Below are 7,625 nucleotides of genomic sequence, written 5' to 3' on the forward strand. Positions count from 1 at the left end.
AGCTCAGATAAGGCTAGTGAGCGTGAGCCCGAGTAAGCCCAAGCCCTAACGAAATTAGTAAGAACGAGCTTAAAGAAAGTTGTTGAACCCAAGCCCCAGAGGTTTGGCTAGAGTTTTCAACATCCGGGGATAAAATCAGTTTGCGCATCCTCTTCTGATCCCTCGTGTTAAAATGTGAGCCATAAAGGAGTCAGTAATGCTTTCCCAGAAAATTCTGAGTTTTAGAACATGAAAACTCCTATAACGTGGCTAGGCTATGAAAAGGATGAAAAAGTAAATAATTAGTGCAACAATATTATCTTGAAAATATAATTGAAAAATGAAATGAAATCTTTAAGTTTAACGTCCCACGGTTATGCCGGTTAGGCTAAAGGAGACGGTGATAATGAGAAATGAGTGAAATGGTGGAATGAAGAAAGTGGGAGGAAACGGGAGAACCCCGAGAAAACCCACGAGCACGGTGTTTGTCCACCACAAAGTCCACACGGCGCGAAAATATAATTGAATATCAGAGGACAGAAACAAGAAACATGCATGTAAAAAATTAATGCAGATCATCATCATACTAAAATTTTAGTCAAATATCTAAATGCGAAAACATAAAAAAAAAAATACTTTGGATATAATAATCTAAAAAGTTAACATTTTGATAAAATGCGTTAGATATAAATGGTTAAATTGATAAAATTAGAGATCTATGTGGATCCAAAATATCGCATCTGCATCCGTACCCACGCCCGCAACTCTCTAACCGCACCGCATCCGTAGATAATGAGATAACAGATATATATACAACTTAACAATTATGATTTAAAAATAGTTTCTAAACATAAATATAAATAGATACATAATAATTTTGTAAATCCTGTGACGTGATATCAGTTAAATTCAAGTTAATAGGCTATTGAATATAATACCTCACGATTAAATACGCTAACTAAAGTGCAATAAAATCCATACAGAAACAAAATAGGAAACTAATGCAAAAAAAAAAAAAAATTACAAATACAGATCCTCCCAATACAGATTCCTAGTAATAAAATTGCAAATTTGATAATACCATAGCCGTCAAATAAATTCAAACTACATCGTTTTGTAAGTCTCGCTTGAAAAACGCTTTATTTTTCCACAATATTTTCTCAGTAATTTTTTAAAAATTGTTACTATTGTTATTTTTTGCTATAAAAACTATTCCAGGTAATTATCTCGTACAGATATACAAACAGACGAACATATTTTGGTTTTAAGATTTAATTAGGTGACTACTATTCACAATTTTGAGGTTCTTGTACGAATTTTGAAAGAAGTTTAATTAAATTGTTAGAAGTTTCATTTACCGAAATCTTTTTTTTATATAAAGGTAATCAAGAAAGTTCTGTCGCTTCTTGTGAAGGTCTGTGTTACATTGGCCCTCACACCGTGAGTTGAATGTGAATGGAGATATAGCGAAGATGAGTTGTTGGTGTGGGTATATCCAACATACTACCTGGTTGTGGTAGTTCAATTACACCGTGAACGTGCGTAAGGACAAAGCGAACACGGCACCTTCATAGCGCGTCATAAGGGCGTATATGCTGTACGAGTTCAAACTGGGATCAAATGCCGCTGCTGCGGGGCGGAAAATATGCCGGGCCTTTGGTGAGGGTGTCGTGACTACGTGGACAGTGCAGCGGTGGTTTAACAAGTTTAAGGGCGGTGACTAAACACTCGAAGACGTATCATGTGCCGGAAGATCAACACAGGTACAAAATGAAGATATTCATGCAACAATTGAGGCGAACAGTGGCCAGACATGTGCGGAACTGGAACTAAAGTTCAGTGTGAGTGGAGAGAAACCATTTGGCAGCACCTCCATCAACTTGGGAAGCACCATAAGTGGGTCGATGAGTCCCACATGATTTTACTCCAGGCCAGAAGGCAACGCGAGCGGACACCTGTGTGTTTCTTTGGTCTCTCGTCTGAGAAAGAGGCCATTTCTGGACAGAGTGTTGACATATGATGAGAAGTGGGTCCTGTAGGAAGCTCCCCGGTGCCGTCATCATTGGTTAACATAATATGAACCGGTTCCAAAGCAACCGAAACCAGCACTGCAGTAGAAGATGCGGACTGTGTGCTTGGTGGATTGCTCGTGGCATCGTGCATCGGGAACTGCTACCAGCTGATAAGAACATCAATGCAGCTGTGTATTCTCAGCAACTGAGCCATGTTCAAGAAAAACTCAAAACTCTGGTGGCAGTACTTCTGATTCGCAAAGGAGTCCTCCTGTTACAGGACAACGCAAAGTCCCGCGTGGCTAGGATGACCCGGGACACCATTCTACGTCTTGGTTGGAAAAAATATTGCATCTGAAACACTTCCCGGACATTGCACCGTCCGCTTATCACTTGTTCCATTCCTTGGACAATTATCTTAAGAGGACACCAGTTCAAATCCCTAGTAGAGGTGCGAAATGCACTTGATACCTTCTTCGCTTCACGGCCCACCAAGTTCTACCAAGATGGAATTCATGGCCTTCCAGAACGTTGACAGAAGATCGTCGATGCTGATTGGGGATTGTTTTTGATCTTCCAGGTACGTCTTAGGTGACATATTGGTGTTCGAAGTTTGTGGGTGAAAAAGCGACAGAACTTTCTTGGTTATCTTTATATTTACCCTGTTTGCCCGTCCGGAGACAAAAAAAAGAAAAGAAAAGAAAAGAAAAAGATTCAGAATCAATTTTGGTCAGAGTTTAGAGAGTCAAAAGTTCGTTGATGGAAGTGATACTTAAATCACAAGTGGTAGAAATATACCACTTCCGGTTTTTACGTCGATCACTCTAGGACAAAAACGGTCGTAGATAGTTTAAAGGGGCTTCCTGCAATGTATGAAGCACCCCAAGAACATATTTCATCTTTATTCTTAACTCTCTACTAAAACCGCTAAGTGGTAGAGTGATTTATAAGTGATAGAAATCCATTACTACTCCCTTACTCTGTGTCCCATTACAACTCCCTTACTCTCACTACGGCTGACAAAAATATCTCAAGAAGTCCTACACTACATTTACAACTTCCGGTTTTAATATTGATCTATGTAGAGCAAAGACGGTAAGGATTAGCGAGAAGCGTTATTCGGAATCGATTTAGTGTTCTAAGAATAGGTACTATCTTTCCTCTTAAGTATCTATTCAAACCGGAAGGGGTAGGAATCATCACTTTCCGGTTTCAACGCTAATCATTATAGAGCAAAAACGATAATAGACGGGCCAAGCGGTTTTCTGCAATCAGTTAAGTGTCCTAAGAGTATATTCCATTTCTACTCTAATCTCTACTAAAATTGTAAATGGTAGAAATCTATTACCATTTCCGGTTTGAATATTAATTGAGGAAAATATAACACCTATACAAACCAAACTCCTTCACGTGGTGTACATGTGACACTGCTCTTATTTTTAAAACTCTCGCTGATTATAAGACATAAACAACTTTGTTCATAACGCAAAGGTGGGAAGAAGATATCACTTCAAGAGCCACGCCTTAACACAAACTCACATTAAAAAGCGAAGAAAACAGCAAGGAAAATCCAATGATTCACAGTTTTGATGTTAAGCAAAAATGGTACTGAACACATTTGATTAATACAAGAAGTCAATAACACAAGCCTTCCAAGATTTTGTGGACTGATAAGTCAAATCTCAATACTCTGATGACGAAACCATCACAAACAGATGTTGTAAAATCAACTCATTTATGTAGTACTGGCAATTTGGATGCCAAATGGCGCTACAGCAAAAAAGAAATTTGCCAGGGCAGACTTTGAACTTTAACATTTAATATACACGAATCGCATCAAGAGAATGCTATTCAGTATTGGCATTAGAAAATAAACTTCATAATTATGTTTCTGGATAAAATCATTAAAAAAGTAAGGAATTTTACATGAGATATTGTTCTCAAAGCTCTTTCCTACTATGGAGTTACATCAGATGTCACACATGCGGTCCAATAGTAAGCAGGGTATGTTATATTAGAAGTAGTGCCTTCATTGGCATCTCTAAAAAGGCATTTTAAACGCTCAAACATTTCAAAATGTTTTTCTTGTAACGAATTTCTTTATGACTGTAAATTCGTTCCTTGGAGACCAAAGCTGGATAAGAGCCCCATTATTCTTCGAACATTCATATTGAAACCTTGAAAATTGGGCCACTTGCTTGTAGCATGATAAAGACAAGATGAGGTACACTCGTGTCCAAAATTATTGTCGCATATCTATAAATATGTTGTTGTAGCAATATAATTTGATAACGAATTCGCCCGGTACTTCTTATAATGTTAGTATATGTATAATCGGCAAAGACATGTATATGGTAAATTTCATGTCAAAAGAGCAGTAAATAAAAACAATAAAACGAAAATAAATCTTTCTTGTCTATTTAGCAACATTTTGTTCTACTCATTCTAATTTTCGTATTTATAATTCTTTTCTTATGAAATTTACTACAAATATACATTTCCGGATTATACACATAGTATCAGTATTAAAAGTACCCTGCAAAATCATTCTCAAATTATATTCTTACAAGAAGACAGTTATAGATATGCGACAATCATTTTGGACATGAGTGTACGTGTACCTACTTGACAGTGGATTCTTCTGTTGCGACTTTATGGGCAATATGTGGGTGAAGTGGATCAGTGCTAGAATGCTTGCCTCTAGTGGGCTAGGCTCCTGACTCATTTCAAGCTCACGCCAAGTTGACTTTCTGGTGAACAAACACCGTGTGCGTAGGTTATCTCGAGGTTCTTCCGTTTTTTTCCATTTTCTTTGTTTCATCATTTCGTTTATCATCATCATCACTATCTACCTTCTTAGGCTTGGAGCATAACCAGGAAAATAATTTGAATTATAGCAGTGAGTCGCAACTTTTTTTTTTTTTTTTTTGACCGACAACACATTTTACTGAAAGCCATACGGCATACTTGCTTGATTTTTTAAATTAAGAATACTAATTATAAATGATAATAGCGTAAGCTTACAACTTTCTATAAAGTAGTGACATTATGTTTACTAAGCATTGCATAACACAGAATCCGTAATTGCACAATAAAGGTCAGGATTGTATCTCAAATTACAGCACCCATATAGATAAAGAGAGGCAAATAGAATGTTTGCTTTTTAGCTATGGCTTAGCAAAAACATTTTCTTTAAAGATATATTATATTAATATAAACTTTGTTACACATTTTAAATGTAAAGTGATGGTTAATTGCTCTAACCAATTCTCTGGTTTGATTTGATACTCTTTCTCTTTCCATAATATTGGGGGTCCTTGGTTCGATCCTAGGCCAAATAAGTTTGTGGTGAATAACATCGTACCCATTGGTTTTCCCCAGGGGTACTTCCATTTCTTTCCACAATTTTATTCCACCAATTCTTCCATTAACATTCATTTGCCTTAATCACCCGTTACCCTTAGCCTAAAGGGCATAATTGTGGGACGTTAAAACGGAACGATTTCATTTCATTTTTTCCCCATAATTCTGTTCCGCGATTAGGATGTCGCTTTTTGAAGACGCCTACTATTATTGCTGAACTGAATCCTCCAGCCAAAATTGTAATTTCGATCTTTCCTCTCGAGTTAACATCTCGTTCTACCTACAAGAAAAAAATAACAGTCAGTTTTGGTGCATACAATGTTCTGCACATAACAAAATATAAATATAAAAGATAACATAACCTATCCTAAACCCATTCACAACTTCAAAACCGTTGCAGATTTCGGAGAAATAACTTTACTGTTGGATTTCTCTCCGAAAGAAGATGTTGCTTAATATGTCACACGACCATGTTGCTATTTTAAATAAACAAATTGATTCCAAATATAGTGGCCACCAAGATGGCGGACGACAACCTTAACCACGTCATAATGTTTCCCCTTCTCATCGACATTGATCGCAATTGACTTCGGATCGACTGTATTTACAATTTCTCAAATATTTAGTCCGATCCAGACTTTTCGCCGGACCCTGTAAATATGCATGCAGCTGCCGTATTATTACGTAACAGTGTTCATTCATTAAATAGTTATGTTGACTAATATTATTAGAATCTGCATATTGCATTTCTTCTTTCCATTCTACCTTGGGTCATAAAACAACAGCATTCTTAGAATAACAAGTTTATGTTTTGTATGCAATCTGAAGCTTACTGATATGTATTTATCTATGATATTTGTTAATTGAAAAACGGAGGACCGTGTGGCCTAACGGATAAGGCGTCGGACTTCGGATCCGAAGATTGCAGGTTCGAATCCTGTCACGGTCGAAGATTTTTTTTCCCTTTACATATCCAAAATACATTGCTATTCGTCCTTGTCTTAATATCTGCAATGAAACAAAAATAACATGTCAACTACTGTCACTACAAATAAAATATCATTTTTTTTATCTTTTTCTCTCGTTAATTGCACATGTAGCAATAATTCTTTTGGAAAAATAATTTTGGGAAAACCGAAGACAAGTTGAAAGGATACTATGAAGTTGTATCTTGGGAATATGTGCTAGCAATCCGGATTGAATTGGATTGCCGTAGGATGAGGTCTATTTGTGAGGGTTCTTTGGTTTTGCAGCGATAAACACCCAATTTCGTGAAGCCATATTTATCAGATATATTTTAGGTAAGAACTACGAGAAATGAAAAAGGATGGCAACATATAGTAACTCATAAGTTATAGCCTTAAAAACTTAAATAAAATAATTAGTGTAAGTATTATAGCATTAAACCTCAAATTATGTACTTCTATATTTGAATGGTTCCATTTTGATAAGAATGAACATCAACACTTTTTAAATCTGTATTCACTACGTTATTGGACCTAAGTCCCCTAACATAAGGTAACTCTGTTATTATCAGAGTTACAACAAAATATAAGAAGGGAAACCATCTACAAATATGATGTTTTCAATCTAAAGTGAAGGATTTTTTTTTTTTTTAATCGGACGAGCCGTTTGGGCTGTACGCCACCAGGACGGACAACTTAAGTGAATGAAGTTACTCTTTGAAATGGAGGATGGCCATAGATATGTTACGTAAAAGACAGTAACTTAATTCACTTACGTTGTTATTCCAGGTAAATGACAACGTTGCATTTTATTTTAACATTGGGCGCATAAAGATTGTACAGCCCAAACGGCTCGTCCGATTTAAAAAAAATCCTTCACTTTAGATTCAAAACATCATATTTGGGGACGGTTTCACCTCTTACATTTTGTTGTAATCTGATAATAAGAAAGTTACCCTATATCAGGGGACTTCTGAGACACCCAGTACAATGGCTAATCTGATATAATTGTGAAGTTGACTAATCGCTCTTTGTAACTCCACAAACAAACTGTTTCTTCTTTTACTTCTTCTTCCATTATCATTCATTTGCCTTAATCATCCGTTTCCCTTAGCTTAAAGGGCATAATCGTGAGACGTTAAACTGAAAGATTCCGCTTCATTTTCTTTCCATGATTCTGTTCTATCTTACTACAAAATTTCTGCTCCTACTCCTGTCCAATCTGAAGATTTTGAGTTATAATACTTTTGTAGATCCAGCGCCATACCTTAGATTTTTTCCTGGGGGGGGGGGTAAGCATTAATAT

General features: G+C 36.5%; 1 non-coding gene across 1 annotated transcript; it reads left to right on the plus strand.

Moving 5' to 3' along the window:
• Nucleotides 1-6,230: 6,230 nt before the first annotated feature.
• TRNAR-UCG (transfer RNA arginine (anticodon UCG)) lies at nucleotides 6,231-6,303 on the plus strand. Its single transcript has one exon. It is a non-coding gene; the product is annotated as a tRNA-Arg (tRNA).
• The last annotated feature ends 1,322 nt before the right edge of the window (nucleotides 6,304-7,625 follow it).

This window comes from Thermobia domestica, chromosome 3 (genome assembly GCF_964235325.1).
Source record: "Thermobia domestica chromosome 3, izTheDome1.hap1.1, whole genome shotgun sequence".
NCBI lineage: Eukaryota > Metazoa > Arthropoda > Insecta > Zygentoma > Lepismatidae > Thermobia > Thermobia domestica.